The 18,398-nt window shown below is 30.6% G+C and overlaps 2 protein-coding genes across 3 annotated transcripts in view; both read right to left on the bottom strand.

Annotated features, from left to right (window-relative positions):
* Positions 1-18,398, bottom strand: part of Nca (neurocalcin homolog) — a 47,845-nt gene that overhangs the window by 19,317 nt on the left and 10,130 nt on the right. The window lies entirely within an intron of this gene.
* The window catches only part of LOC146527017 (neuronal calcium sensor 2), a 38,761-nt gene that overhangs the window by 10,672 nt on the left and 9,691 nt on the right, over positions 1-18,398 (bottom strand). Inside the window, exon 1 of one of the 2 annotated variants that reach the window (XM_085206830.1) lies at positions 10,111-10,656. The exons of the other annotated variant lie outside the window; for it this stretch is intronic. The gene's annotated coding sequence lies outside the window, so the exon portion shown is untranslated. Of the gene's footprint in view, positions 1-10,110; positions 10,657-18,398 lie in introns of those variants that run through there. 2 annotated transcript variants of the gene reach the window in all.

Genomic DNA, 18,398 nt, shown 5'->3' with positions numbered 1-18,398 from the left:
TTTCCGCTGAATTTTCCGAAGCATTGCATGTTGAATAGCGGAACCCTGGTGCCAGAGCAAAGAAATGAAAATATGAAAAATAATAGTTCAGTCTCTCGATTGGTGATCGAATTCACAATCGTCGCGTTCCAGTCACACTCTTGGGCCCTTGGGCTACGACGGCCTCCTAAGTCTTAAATAAAAAAATATACTGACATATATCTCTATGCTTAGAATCTAGGTGCAAGATTCAAGTTGGGATTACCAAAAGGGTGAAAAGATTTTATTGAAAGTTGATACACGTACTAGCAATTGTGTTGGCGGCCATTATTTGTGATTGGAGGTCAAACGTGTCGACAAATGCCACTCACGTATGGCCCAGGACTTTACTTGATAGAAATTCGAGAACGTCCACAATTAAAGAGAATTTAATTTCATAAAATGTTATTAGGAAGACACGTTAAAATAAATCTTTAATATCATTTTGATTTTTTAGTAAAAGCGTATTTTTTTTAATGACACTAAATTCAAATAGATAATAAATTTAAGACAATATAGATGGTAGACGACCGACAGTTAGTCTTTGATTATATAAAATTTATGTGTATGTATGTTTGTTTGCACATAAACACATTTTACAGGTTATATAAAACTGTTTACGTTTCACACTGATTAATAGAAACATCAATAATGAACATACGTTTATTTTAAATGCAACGTAATAAGCGCGGTTAGGAGAATGTCTTATCGCAGTTGGTACGCAAGGAAGTTAGTTACTCTGTACTATAAAGAATTTAGATAAAAAAAAATATTTTAATTTGTTATATTCTTTGAAATGATACCTAAAATGGGGGTGATTAATTTATGTAGTTTTGTACATAATTATTTAATTATTAGATTATGTTAATTTTCCATATTTATTAAGCCTAAAATATGAAAATATCTCGGCTTTCAGGAATTTAAGATGTGAATCTTTCATTTAGCTTTCCAATATATTTTGCCCAAAACGATTTCAATAGGTATGTTTAACCAGACAGAGCACTAATTTGCTACAATTTAAAATATACATTCAAAGATAACAAAAAGGCATTTTCTAAGGAAATATATATACATAACTATTATTATGAATTAGATGAAAATATCTAGGTAATAACTGAAATAAAGTTTCGAAACATTTTTTTTGGTCATGCTGGTAATAATTTATAAATAAAACTCTCACGTAAACCTTTCCCTTAAAAATGAAAAGTTTCGAAAAAGAAATATCAAAAGTTGAAACAATAATATAAGCATAGGTACAGGTATAACATATGAAAACTTATAATTACAATTAAGTAATACATCAATATTTTATTTTGAATTAATAAAAAAAAATTACAAAATATATTATTTAAACACTATAAATAAAAAAGTTCAATTATTTATAAGTAAAGGAAAATGTCTGGTCTGGATGATGAAAAATAAAACATCCTTAGGGATTTAGTACTATTTCACCTACACATCCATAATGGCAGCCCAATCAGGAGCTGATTCTAAAATTGAGCAAGGCTTTTATGTAGATTTCTTAAACGAGCCTCCTTTCACAAAGTTTCTGGGTGGTTTGTTGGTTGTTTTACTTACTTCTCCCAGTAGGGAGACTAACACTTCTACTTACTAATAGTCTGGGTACAATTATACTCGTATATTACTGTCACCCTAAAGGTGGAGCAAAATTTCGCCAGTCTATATACTATTCTATAGGGTATACAATTTTTATATAATAAGCATAAAACTATTGTTTAGTGTCCATCACGCTAAAACACTGCTAATCTATTAGTTCCACTGATGTGGAATTATTGATATAAGCCAGTTTTACCTTTTGTATTTTGATAAAAAAAGTCTCATTTGGCTAAAATAACTTTTGTTTAAGATGCTTAAAAATTGTAATAGCGATTTTAAATATTTTATGTCCCGCCCAGGGCTTGCAGCTGTAAAACATAAAAACTAATTCACATCCATCCTCCGTCCAGATAGCTTTTTTATAGTACCTACCTACATTCCATAAGTAGATGTACTATAAATAGCATATGGTTATTTCTTCTAAAAAATACATAATAATAATAATATTTTTTACTAAAACAAAAGTTTACCCAATATTTATATGTCTGCATACGTTTAAAACAAATAGTATTCTATGCCACAAAGCCGCTTCTATTACTTGAGCCACAGATAATTGCATCTACTAGGAGTGTGACACCGATACGATTAGAACGTATTCGTAAGCTGCAATGTTAAGCATGTTAAGCAATCCAATTTTGCCTCCTGAGCCCGTGCAGGTGAATGTCACAGGCTACACGGCTATTAATAAAGGTTACTTGCTAAACATCAGCATTCCTTACTATTTTTCATGTCGATATAGCCTTTTATTTATCACTAGTGAACCGCTCGCGGCTTCGCCCACTTGAACTAATTACTAATACTAATAATTTATAATTTACTTATCTGCATTACTTTTTTTTGCATTATTTATAGGTAGAATCAAGTGTACACGCCTTAACTCTATGTACAAGCCCTAGCAGCACAAACTCTACACTTTCGTCAAAATGTGTTACTGAACCGTTTCGTATATCGTTAATATTAGATGATTTTTTCACCTTTCGTCCGAATGTATAAACTATCAAATGGTTTGCAATATGGCGACGACATTTATTAAACCATATTTATATATAACTATAATATAACTATAATAACTCTCTTTATATATATTCTCTCGTGGATACAAATAGGATTGGTAAGAACATTTAATATTTATCAAATATTTTCTTAAGTAATGCCAAAAGGCATTACAGAACACGCAAAGAAAACATACATTTTAGGCAGTTCTTTATTGTTTTTAGATATAAAATTGTCATTTATACTTTTTAGTTTCAGTTTTTGAGAGCGAAAAAATATGGGACCTTAATATACATATACCTAACCCTAATCTATGCATGTTTCTATAGATCCCTTCATTGCCGTGTCCGATTCGGACTTAACCACTTTTTTAATGGTAGCGTGTGTAGAAGCTATTAAAACGGTTTATGCAGAAAAACTTATTATAACCATAATATGCAAAGCTGTGCTATTAAGGAAAATAACAAAATCAAGGAGTCTTGAACTAAGTCATTTCAAACAAAAGAGGGTAATATAAATCTATATATATTAAATTACGGCAACATACTGTGCTGCACAATATAGAATTCATATACTGATAATATCATTATTATCATGATGCAAAATTCATAACATCTTGAAATGTAATGGTAATATCGAAGACACTAGAAATCAATAAATAAATTTGTTTTTTTTTTCAAATTAGATTTAATGTTTCGACTTTCCTAACGGTACCCTTTACTAACAGTATTTATTAAATACATTTTATGTATATCAAAAATATATCACTCTTTCCTCAACATCCCATGCACTAGTGCTTTGAGATGAACAAAGTTTATTACAAAAAAAAATATGCCTCATACTATTTATCATCAAATAATGTTGTATAATATTCTTTCAATCGTCTCTTTAGAACAATATAGTAAAAAATATTATTAAAAGCAAATGTTAACCAAAAAACAAAAAAAAAACAAGCATTAACTCAAAAATTCAAAAGTAATTTATTAAATTTCTAAAATACTAATCACCAACTTACACCATTGACATCATTGAAAAAATGCATTACCTATATATGTCGTGGCAAGTAAAATTGTATTTTTTTTATACGATTTTATAATATCATCGAGGGTTTCATGAAAAGACCAACTGAATTTGAGTATATTATTAAGTCTTCATCGACTCTATACACTTTATACTTTACATCGGCTCGATTCAAAGTAATAGTAACTAATTAAATTTATTTGTTTTTGACTTGTTATATTTAATTGAAGCTTTTGTATTTAAAAAATAGTTTATATATTAGATACTATTTTATAGAATAATAATTAATAAGAATTATTACAACTATATAACGATTTATTTCACCGTTGTCACTCTGTTCTTTTGTATTTTACATATAAACTTAAAATAAAATAAATATTAGGATAAGCTTAACTCAAAATGATTTCTAAAATCCACGTTGATTTGAAAGAAAACCGCTTCTTCAGCCCCTTTCGTAAAATATTTTGTAACTATGTAAATTATTTTGCGAATTGGTCAAAAATATTGAAGATTTTGATAAAGAATTTACAAAAATAAGACCAATTCGTGAAATGGTCGATTTTATCATGAAATCTATCTATTCTTCTCGATTTTTGGAATTTGCAAAACAATTCAAGTTTTGTTATTAAAAGTACTTAACTGGGTTCATGTATAATTGAAATGTGAGTAAAGTATTTCTATTTGTACTTTCTAAAATAACGTATGAAAATATACTCGTACTATACATATATACAATATACAAGTAAACAGAAACATTAAACAAACGTAGGTACCACAGGCAAGCTCGTATTCATAGTCCGCATTGAAAATGTCACTCTATCTATACTATTATATGAAGAGGAAAGATTTGTGTGTATGCGTGTATGTCTGTAGTAGATAAACGTAAAAACTACTGAACCGATCTTAAAAATTCTTTCACCATTAGAATGCTACATTATCACTGAGCGACATATTAGATATTTCTTTCTAGAAACAATTAGAGATCCCTACTAAAATTTTAAAAATGTGTAAAACAATAGGGATGTCTAGAACATCTATTTCTAAACTATAAGAAATAGTGAAATATCGCCTCAGCAATGGTTATTAAGCTGTAAATCAATACACATTTTCCATTGACATACAAAAATCGAAGATCTAGAATTATTGTAATGAAGAACTATAATAGTCAAGCTTATAATATGCTTGACTATTACTTGATTCAGCAAAATTTATATATAAAAGTCATTGAAAATTTAGGCTGTTGTGGCATAGTAGTACATTGTTTGACTATAATTGCGACGTTTATGAACTGATATCCCACTTATCCAAATAACAATATTTAAATTGCTTTTATTTCCACACTCCCGTATCATAAAGCGTAGAAAGTCAACACACTCAACACGTAGTGACTCGAATTTTAGTGGAAAACACATATAATATTCGTTTTTATATATATAGAAGACTTAATGCACTTCATTCAATGTTATATTTTGATACGCCACTTTCTCTTTCTCCACGCAAACGAAGTTGCTAGCAGCCACTAGTTACAAATCTTATTTTCCCCTCTTTATAAACAAAATTTCTATGAATTTTATTTTAAAAAATGTTACCTTGTTAATTATGTTAAATTATCGAAATCTCCATAATGTTTTTATTGTTTCATCTAATATACGTGTGTTGTTCCATGGAATAAGTTTTTAGACATCGTTATAAAATGTACAATTCCACAGTTTATTATTTTGATCTATCTTGTAGGCAAGGTTTAGCCAGCTTACGCGTACATCGCTGGAAAGAAACTTTTATACGAAGTTTCATCCCCAGTTTCAACAACCTCGAACGATTTTTTACTAAAAGAAAAATAGTCTATATCTTTTCCATGGTCAACTTTATATCTGTAACAAAATTCACTAAAATTGATTAAATGCTTTAGGAGTAAATTCGTAACAGATAGACAGATAAAATTAAAAGTAGTATATAGTGCGCAACTGCACATACAAAATTGTTCAAATGTAAATTTTGCTGCAAAGCTTTTTTAAGCAAAATTTTATTCAATCTTTACTTTAGTAAAAATTGGATCAAGTATGAGTTGGGCTCGCCCACCGAGGGTTCCATATCAATTTCATGATTGTAGGTCAACGATTACACAAGTTAATAAACCTAAATTGCATCCATATTCATTAACTCTCTGTATTTCTTTCACCCAAACTACACTTACGACATTTTTCCTCGAAGAAATATTAAAATATATAAAACAAAAATATATTATTTAAAAAATATTGTTACAAAAACATGTATTTTATTTTATGCAAACCAGACAGAATTTTGTAATTTTCAATTTAAGTTCGTGTTATAAATTTCATACATTATAATTTTTTGGGGGATTTCACTTTTCACTCACATTATATACCTACTTTGGGACGTAAATAAATAAATATAGAAGAGTAAAATTATCACAATTTTGAATTTTAAATTTTTATTGCTAACATTCTGTAAATTTTTAAAAATAAAGACATATAAACAATTTATTTTAATATAGTTTCATATCAAACATACAAAATACATAAGATGAAGTGATCTTTTTATAATTGTTAATAAATCTAAAAGATTTTATGATTTTACATTAAAAGAATTCTCAGTATAAAAAACATAAAGCTCCTTCAATATATTCAGACAGTACGAGAATTTTCAATTAAACTTCCATTCACTACACCGAGAGAACTCTTAATCGTTATAGAAATATAGGGTGAGCCATATAGCATTCACCCACTTAAGGATATCGAATGTATTGTCATAAGAAATAAACATACATATGCGAGCCACTAAGTGGTTATTACTTTTCTGCTCTTCTATACTAGTCTACTCGAAAGAGGAAAAGTAATACTACTCTTATATTGATAGTTAATAATTTTTGGTCAAAAATTACGTAACAAAGAAAGTAAAAAAACTTTTTAAAATAAAAAAAAATATTTCTCACAGCTAGAATGACTGTTAGCATTGAAAATCGAACATATTTCTATTACAAACTAAAAAAACTGGACAAGCGCGAGTCGGTCAAGCCCACCAAGGGTTCTTTACAAAAAGTGGCGGTCTCGAGCTTTTTTGAAATTCAATATTAGTTTAACTTTCATCTGATACCTCACTTGAAGTAGAGGCTTTATTACCAAATTTTGCCCCCCCTTTTAAGGCTATTATTTTTAGGATATAATCACAAATGTATAATTTTCAGATTGTTTTCCTGAACTAGTTCTACCTGTAGATACTAGCTGGCAAATTTCGTAATTCTAGGTCAACCGGAAATATCCTATGAATTTAGATTCCCTTTATAGTGTCGAAATACGCGTTTTTGGTAGGTTAAAAGTATATGGCTTGAATTTCAACTCGTACTTGAATTTCCTTAAAAGGTACGGAACCCTAAAAACAGTTTTAATTTAGTCACATTCCTGAAAAATAGTGAAATATAAAATAACACGTAAGCATTTAATTAATAAGAAAGTTAGTTCTAATAAAAGTTGTGAACTCGATCGGCACTCGAGGGAATTAAAATATTATTATTGATAGATATTTTCATTTTTTAACTCTGGCAACAAGCTAAAAGCCCGGCGTTGAGTTCCGACACTCATTACGCAAAGATTCGAAAAATTCGGTGGAAAGTGGGACACAGAGTGTCTTAACACCAGTTTCTCTCTGCCTACCCTGCTGTATGTGGGATACTGCGTGAAGCTGATTTTGATTTTTACTTAAGTAATTACGGTTACGAGACAAGACGTCTTGACAAAAATCGTTCAATACTTGTTTTAACCGACTTTCAAAAAAGAAGAGGTTCTATAGTACAAAAAGATTATTAATTTTCTAAAGAATGATAGAATCTCGTAGAAATCAAAGGTTATTTATATGTTTCATATAATTTCTTAAAATAATCAAAAGTTTGCTTATTGTAATCATCATCCATTGCGGAGCTGATGATGATGATGGGATACACTACTCCTCAATCATTAACAGTTATAGTAAATGTTTTAAATTGTATAGGACTTGTCTTTTATAAGGCTGGTGGTGTTTTATCAAGTTATTCGGATAAACTTATGGTGGAAGATAAAACTCCTCAACTCCTAACGGTTAAGTTTTGTCTTAGTCTTATCTCTTAAAATTAATATCAATAACTTTAGCTTTAGCTTTAAATAGGAGGAGGTACTCAACGTTTGAACATTAATCAACAAAAACCAAAAAATATACATAATTCAAAGATCACGTTTTCTTTTACTTAAGGTGTATTGAGGAATTTGAATTTTATTTATTATAAAATTGTACCTAAGCAGTTTTATATTGAGACCTACGTTCAGCAGCGGACAAGAACAGGCTTGTGATTATAATACCTATTTTTGAAATAGGACTTCTTTAGCTACATTTTACGTCGTTTGTTGTCTAAGAAAAAAATAAAAATATACATTAAAATTATATATTTTAAAATGTATAAAAAAATAAAATAACAACAAACAATAAATGAAAATCGATTTCAAAACTATACGTACATAGGCAGAAAAGTTAAGAAAATAATATTTTAAATATAGAAAAATTCAAAATAATAAATAAAATATAGGTCCAACTATTTCAAAACCTAGAGTCGGCGCCAGACGCGACAAAAGTGACATGAATAGATATCTAAATTTTAACCGAACCGAATCCGAGTAAAAGCAAAATAAATAATTTAAAAAAATTACACAAGTTAGTTCGGACTTCAAAAAATCTGACTGTGAATCATGGATTCTATAAGGGTGCTGATTTTTTTCTTTTGAGGTAAGGAACCCTTATTATAGACTTAGAATACTATAATATAAACTACGTATAATGCTAAGAGTAGTGCTTGAACAAGCACGCTGCCAGTCATAAGTACCAAGTAAGCGAATACACATTTACGTCGATCGTCGATTTTCTACAGTTTAAATGAAGTGATATACAGAAAGGAAATACGTATTTATTTGTAGTCTTTATATAGTTATAACTAATTATATTTAAATATTCTATATTTTAAGCATTAATTGGAAATCATATAATTTAATTAATATTCGAACAAAACATTATAATGATGTTGGTTGTATCATTTTAATTATTGTAGCTTTAGTACCTATTTGTCGCTTTAATTTTCACATTTTAGTTATAATTATTTTTGAATCTTTGTTATTTTGGTACCTGTTAACCGCTTGTCCGTTGCATGTACACATTGAAAGGTTCCAAATTAATTATAAATTATAATGACATGGCAGAGTTTAAAAAACATTTATTAAAAAAATCTTTATTAAAATTTGTTAATGATGACAAAAGAAGTTTTATATACAATACATTGTTTATATGTGCGATACACAATAAACATTGTCAAAACTCTATGAGCAATTATTAAAAAAGTCAAACGATAGATTTAGAAAGAGACCAGGTCGAAGGTATTGAGGCAATTTACTAAAAAGGGTTTAGCAGGATAAGCGTGGAAAAGCTGCACTGGCTTCTATTGAATTGTTTGTAATATGATTGTACTGGTTCTTATCAACAATTTTTTTGAAATAGCAACACACCAATTTTTTTGTTTGTAGCCGTGTAAGGTTTAGAGTTAAAGTTAATTAACATTGAGATAAAGTAGTATCCCTATATAAACCTATCACATATCAGTTGTATATGCCTGTACATATATTTCTGGTGTAACGATAGGATGTTGGCGAATAAAGAGATACGAGTGAGTCAGGTAAAGTAGATCATTTTATGATATAACATGTCGAAAGTACGATCACATGATCATACTTTACATATATATATGCATGTCAAATATATATAATAGGGTGTAGTATTATTTTAAAAATATTGGTACTTGTAGGCAGGAGAGATTATTTTAAAACAAATTTAGCTGATAATTTTAACGTAACGTTAAATATAACAAAAAGTAATGCCGGTTTTAAAATATATGTACATTGTTGCTTTTTTTTAACATCGGCGAAAATTATAACAAAGGCTTCACTGTCAGAGTTAAGTGAAAAAATATTTTCGCCAATCACGTCATACGGCGACTATAAATTTAAATTTAGTCATGCGCAGTATAAAAGAATATATTTTATCACCAAATATTAAATATTATTTAAAGTCAATAAAATAAATTGATAATGTTATTATTGACGTTATTTCAATTACACAAAAAAAAGCTGTTATAAAATATGTACGACGATAATCTAATAAAATTGTTCCGCAAATACCTAGATGTTTCTTTGGGGTTTACGATATCACAATCTAACTTTAGCTTTATAAACCAGATGGCTAGCAAGCGTTCGATAGAGGTATTTAAAAACACTTAACATATTTTCCGAAATAAATACTAATAAATCGTAATAAATATTTATAGAGAGTTTAATATAAGAAAGTGGTGATATAAAAGTATATATATATATCAAGAATACAATTCGCTGTACAATATTGCTCTACGAAAAACGACAATAAAGAAAAACTCACCTGTGTTTCAGTAATCGGAACCTAAGTAAGTCGGAACAGAACTCGGGCAGGGGGTCCACCAACGGCCAGGTACACTTGCAATCGCGTGCACCGCTTTAACAATCAGCTCAAGCGTACATGATCGCGCGAACGCAATCCGTATATATACAGCGCGTAAACAGTGCAGCAAGGCCGGCGCCGACGGCGACCGCTAGGCGAATATCCCGAGAGAGCGTTGTGCACGAGCGGCCACACGGACCGTTCAGATCGATACCGGTGCTGCCGCGCGCTCCCCAAACACCGCTACACTAAATGGGACCGGACAGATGCTCGTTCGATCGCCCCCGATAATTGTATTACTATATCAAATATATATATGTGACGATCATTAGAATGTGAGGCTCTACGATGATAAGACTTGTACAAATATAATATTACGTTAAATACACATTGCTTTTTTTAAGTTTGGGAGGAAGGAGGGAGCATATGTCGCTCGGGCGGAGCATGCGCGGTCTGTGATAGGCGCGGCGGTGCGACGCGGAGGAGTTGGCGGTGTGCGAGGAACAAAGCGAAGGCACGCCGCTCCACCGCCGACGGCGAACACCACGGGCAGGCCGTACCTTACGCGAGATTCTACCACCACCGAGAACACGCAACACCATCGATCATCAACACGCATACCTTGCGACCTTAAAAACATTTTAAATGCCTAACCTATTTTCAATTCATTAGTTTTTCTTTGTAGCAATAATAATATATATTTCTGTATTAATATTAATGTACCTACTTATATTCAAGCTATGTAAAAATGTTCTTAATGTATGAGGATATAACATAAAATAAAACATAGTAGAAGAGTGTATGTAACGTATAGCAATAATACCAAGAATTAACTAATTTATAATGTCTAAAACTATTTTAAAGATATCGACCTGACTAGATCGCCTATAACTGATGTAATAGTGCGACAATAAACCTTACGTTTGTAAGGTTGAATATACCTTTTTCAAGGTGTATTTTAAAGATCAATATTGATGAACTTTGGCACAGATATGGATGCATTCCGTAAAACAACAGCCTATTTTAACATTATTGAATGAAGCTACATGAAAATTCTAGAAATACCGAGCTACGAAGAAACTTAAACTTGACAATAATGTTATCATAACCTACTTTTTAATAAATACGGATGAGATAAGGGGATAAAGGGATGACTTTCTCTGTATTTCTATTAAAAACTCTAGACACTTTAAGCTTTGAAATTACCAACTCGCCTTAAAGTTCTGACGTTTTCGTTGAAATTTAAGAAATGGTCAGTTCAGGAACTAGGCGTTTAAATAAATATCATGAAATAATAGAAAAACTAATGATATAATACCTTCAGCAATAACGCTAGCACACACTGCCCTATCAACTCTCGCTGGCAGGAAAATGAGAAACAGTAGAAAATGATACGGTTTTCATTTTCTACGTCTTACGTATTAACAAAAAAAAATTTAATAAAAAATGGTTATAGAATGTAAATCTAAAACTTTTATTTCTGTTTATCTTTACACTCTAAACTCCGGAAAGGTTAGTTTATTTTTTAATGTGAGAGCTTAAACACTAGATACAGAACTTTCATTTTAATAAGGTAATGACTACTGAGAAAATATTAGTCAGAGCTATGAGCATTTTTTATTGACGTATAAGAATAAATCTGAAGTGAAATTTAAAATAAAATAATAAAAATATTTGCTTATTTACCAAATGCTATAAGCTGCGAGTATCTTCACATGGTGAATACCAGATCAGAAGGACGTTACCGACGTTTTGGGATCTGCTCTGAGGTGCGTTGGGCGGTAAATAATAATAAATACGGTAAAAGCACAACAATGTATATTTAATTGATATTGAACGGCAAATCATGTTTAATTAATAAATCGACCAAAATTTAATAGCTATATAATCCTAATTATCTGATTATAATAGTCGTGTGAAAGAAATTATACGCTTATTATTTGCACGCCACAACAACGCAGTTTATTCTTTAGCAAGTCAACAATAGAAAAATTTATTACATTTACGTAACTCAATGGTAATTTTCTGGTTGTGCAGGTTAAAGAGGTGCTTCCACTTACTAGGCTGAATAAGTGGTTGTATTTAATATCCCACTCACCCAGGTTCCTTTCATGGGGGCGGGCGGCGAGCGATAAATTAGTAACCTCAGGTAAATAGGGACGATAATTCGTTCATCTATTACCAATTGTGCAAAATTAATTGTTTTGGGTTCTATTACATTGATAGATATCCCCAAAAAAAAATTTTGCAACGAATTTATAGTTATTCTTTTATTTAAATGCACTGAAAAATTATTGTAGGTATGTCTCAAAAAAGCATAATAAATTGAGAGAACTATTATCGACATTTTGAATTGTTGTTAACTTTATTACTACATCAGCCCTGATGACAATAAAATTACATATAATAAATATTGTTATTAATCTTAAACGGTCGCCGCGACAAAATGGCGTATTACAATTTTTTTCACGATCCACCTTATATGAGTATGAAATGAAAGGGCTTCATATGGGTTCTTATATATTATCAAAAGTCGTCAGTATCATTTACTTAGATAATATATAGAAACAGAAACAGATGTCTGATTTCGATGGTAACGTATGATTCTCTAGAACAAAAACTATAACGTGAGGGTAAAATAAGCAAGATAAATATTGTATAACAAAATAGGTTAGAAGAAGGAAAACTCGCCTCTACGAAGATAAAAATCTAGTTGTAGTGTCTTAATTATGTCTAGCTCTCACTCAATACAGAAATGCATAATACTTAGAAAAGTATATAATATTTCTTTTAGTTCAAAGAGGAACCACTAGGATACTTATCTAATAAAGAATTCTTTTATATAAAGGCAACTTTACACTAAGCTCGTTATGCGCTGGTCGAGCCGTCAATGCAATTTGCAAAATTCATTTAGCTTCACTCTTTCCTCAGCCAAATACGAATAAGTACGAAGTGTCTGATATTAACCTTATCGTAACACTTGCAAGTTAACTTAACTTGCAAGTTAGTTTAACTTAAGTTAAATTATTAAAATATATTTAATACTAGTGGACCCGAACGCGGCTACGTCCGCTTGAACTATACGAATATTTATTAAATATATTTATGAAATTATTTTCAGTTTTCAATAGAAAGATGCGTTAAGCAAGCTCATTTTGGGTGACGTTTTCTAACAACAAACTTTGCAAATCGTTGCTTAGCGACGGTTGTTATTAACATGGCGGAATAAATTGCATGTCAAATTAATAAGTATTTTAATATATTGATATATATCGAAAATATTACAAATATGAGAAAAAAAGTATCCTATGTTCATCCCGAGACCCTCAAGTATCTCTATATGAGTATTTTATAACAATTAAATTAGCGGTTTGGCCCTGATTGCCTAAAAGACAGACAGACAGACAGAGTTACTTTCGAATTTATAATATAGGTATGGATGGAAAGAGTCCGTCGTGGCGCAGCTGCACAAAGGTATGACTGTAACGCGACGGTTGTGGGTTCGATTCCCACTCGAGGAAGTGAAATATTTATTACGTTTATACTTCCATTTCTTCGATCAGGTTCCGAGGCAAAGAGCGGCGTTGAGCTCTGCCACTTAACACGCAATGCCTCAAAATTCTGCAGAAAATGGGGAACGGAGTGTCTTAACACTAGGTTCCCTATGCCTACACTGCTGTGTGCGTGATACAGCGTGAAGTACACAGTAGTGTACCAACACAATGCTTTGATTTTTAAAGCTCAGTATAAATATTTGAATTCTGTTTCCAAGCTTCGCGTTATCAATATTTCATCAGTCTAACATAAAAGTGGGTCATATTGCACCTCGCCTACAAGTCAGCTTCATTAACTAATTTGTACACAGTAAGCTTTATACTAATAAAGATACTTTGTACATCAAATGGCTAGCTTTTATGTTTATTTATTTATATAAGCATAATTATAGCGCAACTACAGGTTCAAATCTTAATATGGGCAATATTAAAACTTATAAGTCATTGTTTAACTAATCTAGTCATATACAAAGTGCAGCGAAGAATCGCTAAAGACTAATATTAAAGAACAGATAAAAAATTTTTTTTTTTTAAATATTATGGATTTCAATTCATTTTTTTAAGAAAAAAAAAATTCGATTTTTAATTCAAATTCATACTTTAATTTTACGCTTTAAATTCATCAAAGTTACAAAAAAACATATTTCTATTCCTATAATATAAAATTATTAATTTGTTATACTATATGTTATCTACATACTTATTTTAGTAAGTGAAATTATAATAAAAATAGAACGTCTAATATTTAAAACTTTTGTTCGTTTATATTTCAGTTCCCTTACACATTACTTTTGGAACTAGATATTCGATAGATTTTTAACCGACTTCTGTAAGAAAAGGAGGTTATCAATTCGACTGTTTTTTTTATTTTTTTTATTTTTTTTTATGTTTGTTACCTCATAACTTTTAACTGGGTGAACCGATTTTGATAATTTTTTTTTTATTTGAAAGGTATAGCTTCCCGAATGGTCCCATTTTTTTTTGGTCCATGTCTGACAATGGTATCCATGAGAAAATCACATAAGTCTTAAATTTGCATTAGGCATGTGCGCGACTAATAACCGAATAACTCAATGTCGCGCCAATCGATTTTGATGATTCTTTTTTTATTTGAAAGGATACACTTCAAGGATAATTTGGTGAAAGTTTGGTTAGGTTTCAATTATGGAATCCGGAGAAAATTGAGAAAGTTTGTTTTTTTTGGTAAAAAATTGGTTATACTGTAATAGTTACAAACAAAAACTTTTTAAATTGATGTTAGAAGTGAGATTCCTGATGGTTGCATTTCTTTTCAACCAACCTCAAAAAAGAGGATGTTCTCATTTTCAACTTCAAAGAAGGGAGATTCCCAATTCGCCCGAATACTTTTTATGTATGTTCTTGTCAATATACCAAAATGTAACTTTGCACAAAAATAATACCTAATTAAATGAAATTTTACATGGGACAACCACTACCACCACCATCACCACTCGTTTAAGAAGCATCATTTTAAGATCTACCCATCACTTAAAATCGTAAAATAAATTAATTTTTAACAAAAACAAAAACCGACTTCTAACAACGAACTAAAAAGTGAAAAATAATTTTACAAAGATTTTATAATTTTGAAGTCGGTGCCAAGTAAACAAACAGGCTTAGTAATTAGATATTGTAGTAAGGGTGTTGTAGCATTAGCTTGACACCGACTTCAAAATTATAAAATCTTTGTAAAATTATTTTTCACTTTTTAGTTCGTTGTTAGAAGTCGGTTTTTGTTTTTGTTAAAAATTAATTTATAATGGATTTTTTGTTACTAATTTTTCTAACAAAATACTATACTCTATGACTAGATCAATAAGCAATATGTGAATATATATTTGTGTTTACAAGTAAATATTTTACACTCTCCAACTATCATTTGAATTCATCGGTAGTGATTTTTAAACTTCAATTTAAAACATGTAAAGTAGTGCAGTAATAAATTGGTAAGTAGACACGTTTGACGTCTGTGTTTAAACACGATAAAACACGTCCCGACCTCGACAAGCCGAAAATCAATATTCGGCGCGAAATATTTGTAGCAGTGATTTGTACTGGAGCTCGGCTGATTTGTTACTTAAAATTCATAAAAGCATTTCTTACATGCAAAGATATTGTTAGGTTTGCAAAGTCTCAATTTTTATTCATAATCTATACATATTATAATAAAAAAGTAAAAATAGCGCGTCTGTACATTGAATATATTTACAAAATAATAATTGAGGGGGATTTAGGAACAGTAATACATATAGCCCAAATCCATAAAAAAACAAACCAGTTTATTTGTATGTTTGTACGCGCTAATCTCCGGAATTATTGGACGGATTTGAATGAAACTCCTTTGTTGTATAGCTATTGAATCTAGGCAACATCTAGCTACTATTTTGAAAATCTAATGTGGAACCTTAACAGCCTGTCTAAACTATAAGAGATATAAATATAGCATCTTAGTAAAAGTTGATCAACATAAGAGGGCAAAGCCGCATGCAGGCCGCTAGTATATAATATATTAAGTAAGTATAATGATTTTAAATGTTTAGACAAAGTATTAAAATCGTATAGATGATCCAGTAAACAATAATTCAATATGTATGTGACAGATAATAATGATAAATATATATGTAGACAGTTCTTAATAGTAATTGTAAGTAATGATTAACATTATTACTGACTTTTCCTTATACTTACTGAGCTTACCTTACCTCACTTACCATATCATATACTATCATATATCATATATATATCATATATCATATAGATACATGTATGACCATCAGCGTTGCCAGACGTCCTGATATAACCCAAAATTTAAATAACTCGATCGGGACACACAAGAAATGAAAAAAAATAAAATGTCTAAACTTTTATAGCTTTACGATTGCATCATGTTTTTATTGCATAAAAAAGTGTACGCCGAGTTCATATAGAAAGTGCTAACTTTTATTATACTCTCAGAACTTATTTTCTCTATAATAAGCAAATATACATATTTAAACGACAAATCGTATCTGGAAATAGCAGACATATCTACTATTGAAGCTAGCCCTCGTCAAAGAGCTTAAAATCGATAAAAAAAGTGCTACATGTAACTGCAGATAGATAAGAGAAATTGATTCAATATTACTTAGTATCTCAAAACCTTACTTTTAATTTCTATAAAAGTAAGTGCGAGTCGGACTCGCCCACTGAGGCTTCCGTACCTATTTCAGGATTGTAGGTCAACGGGAAGTACGAGTAAGTCGTACAACTTATAAAAGTTAACAAACTTAAGTTTGTAATTATTTTTTTCTAAGAAACCTATAAATCTTTACTTTTAGGAATTTTTCCTTTATTTGTTTTGTAAGTTCTCACTTCATAACAAATTTCATGATTGTAAATCCGCAGGACCCTTTAGATTTTGGTTCCGCAGTGGATTTCATACAGCAAAATCGGTGCATAAATGCTCGTATCTTTTGATTGTGTTGACTTACGCCCAATATTAATAATGTATCTCCTATCTCCAGTTAACGTCTATCTCGTACTGTCCGACATATCTATCCAATCACTAACCTGCATGCCTATCTCCATCTCTGTCTATTTCAATCTATGGTAGCAATTTTTGGATTAGGATTGGTTATTAACATTGGGCGTTAAAACTTCAAGGAACCATAGATGTAAAACTTGTACTATTAATATCAGCTTGAAACCTTCACGCGATCCCGAGATAAATAGTCTTGACAGACGGATGGACGGACGGACATGCAAAGTGATCCTATAAGTGTTCCGTTTTTTCTTTTCGAAGTACGGAACCCTAAAAAGAAAATTTAATCTATAGGATGGTTTTATCAGATCTCATGTAAATGCCCTGACTTCACACTACTATGGTACATCTTAGTCAAAATCCGTGATTTGGCCGATTCGTTACAATAAATATTGAATATTTATTTTCCCAACGACTAAGCTAAAGTATTTTGATTAAAGATATAGTTTTTGATGTTAGTGGAGCTTGTTAAGTAAAAGTTTCTTAACGATAACTTTTTCATGGTCTCGTTCTGGCAATGTTTTGCTCTTATTTGATCGTATATGTATTTATTATCACGTTCCTATGCATGTGTATTCTTATACAGGTATGCACTAAATGACCTTATGTTTATCTGTTTGTTGTCTGGATGTTATACAACGTGTGTGCACTTTTTTATGTATATACTATATATTGTTCAATGAATTATTTCCTATTCTTTTCTAATAGAGTTAGGATGTCTGCAGTTAGAAATTTGGCTCTACATGAAATCTGATAACTTTTTGACAGGCTGAGCCATCGTCTTGGCAATATATTACGTAAAAATATTTTTGATAAGATTTCATTTCTTTTTGTAAAATTTAAACATTGCATGGAATATTGAGACGGATGTGTGGAGGGACAAGACTGGACCAAACTACAAATATGCAAAACTAGCGGCCCGCTCGCGGTTTCACCCGCGTGAACTATGTTATTATTAATTTCTGTCTCCATGACTACGTCCTAGTGACGTCTATGCAAAATTTGAGAGTCCTAGCATTTGTAGTAACGAAGTTTCATACAAACTTTCGATCCCAAAAACAACCCCTTAGAAGTCGAATATTGCAAATTCCCGTCTTAGCGAGCACCTACGTCCTATAAGTAACTCCTATGCAAAATTTCAGATTCCTAGCACA

The sequence above is a fragment of the Heliconius melpomene genome, chromosome 21, assembly GCF_056956725.1.
Source record: "Heliconius melpomene rosina isolate 202511_hmr_F chromosome 21, ASM5695672v1, whole genome shotgun sequence".
Classification (NCBI taxonomy): Eukaryota; Metazoa; Arthropoda; class Insecta; order Lepidoptera; family Nymphalidae; genus Heliconius; species Heliconius melpomene.
The sequence above is the reverse complement of the archived record's forward strand: the minus strand, read 5'-3'. Positions and strand labels throughout refer to the sequence as shown.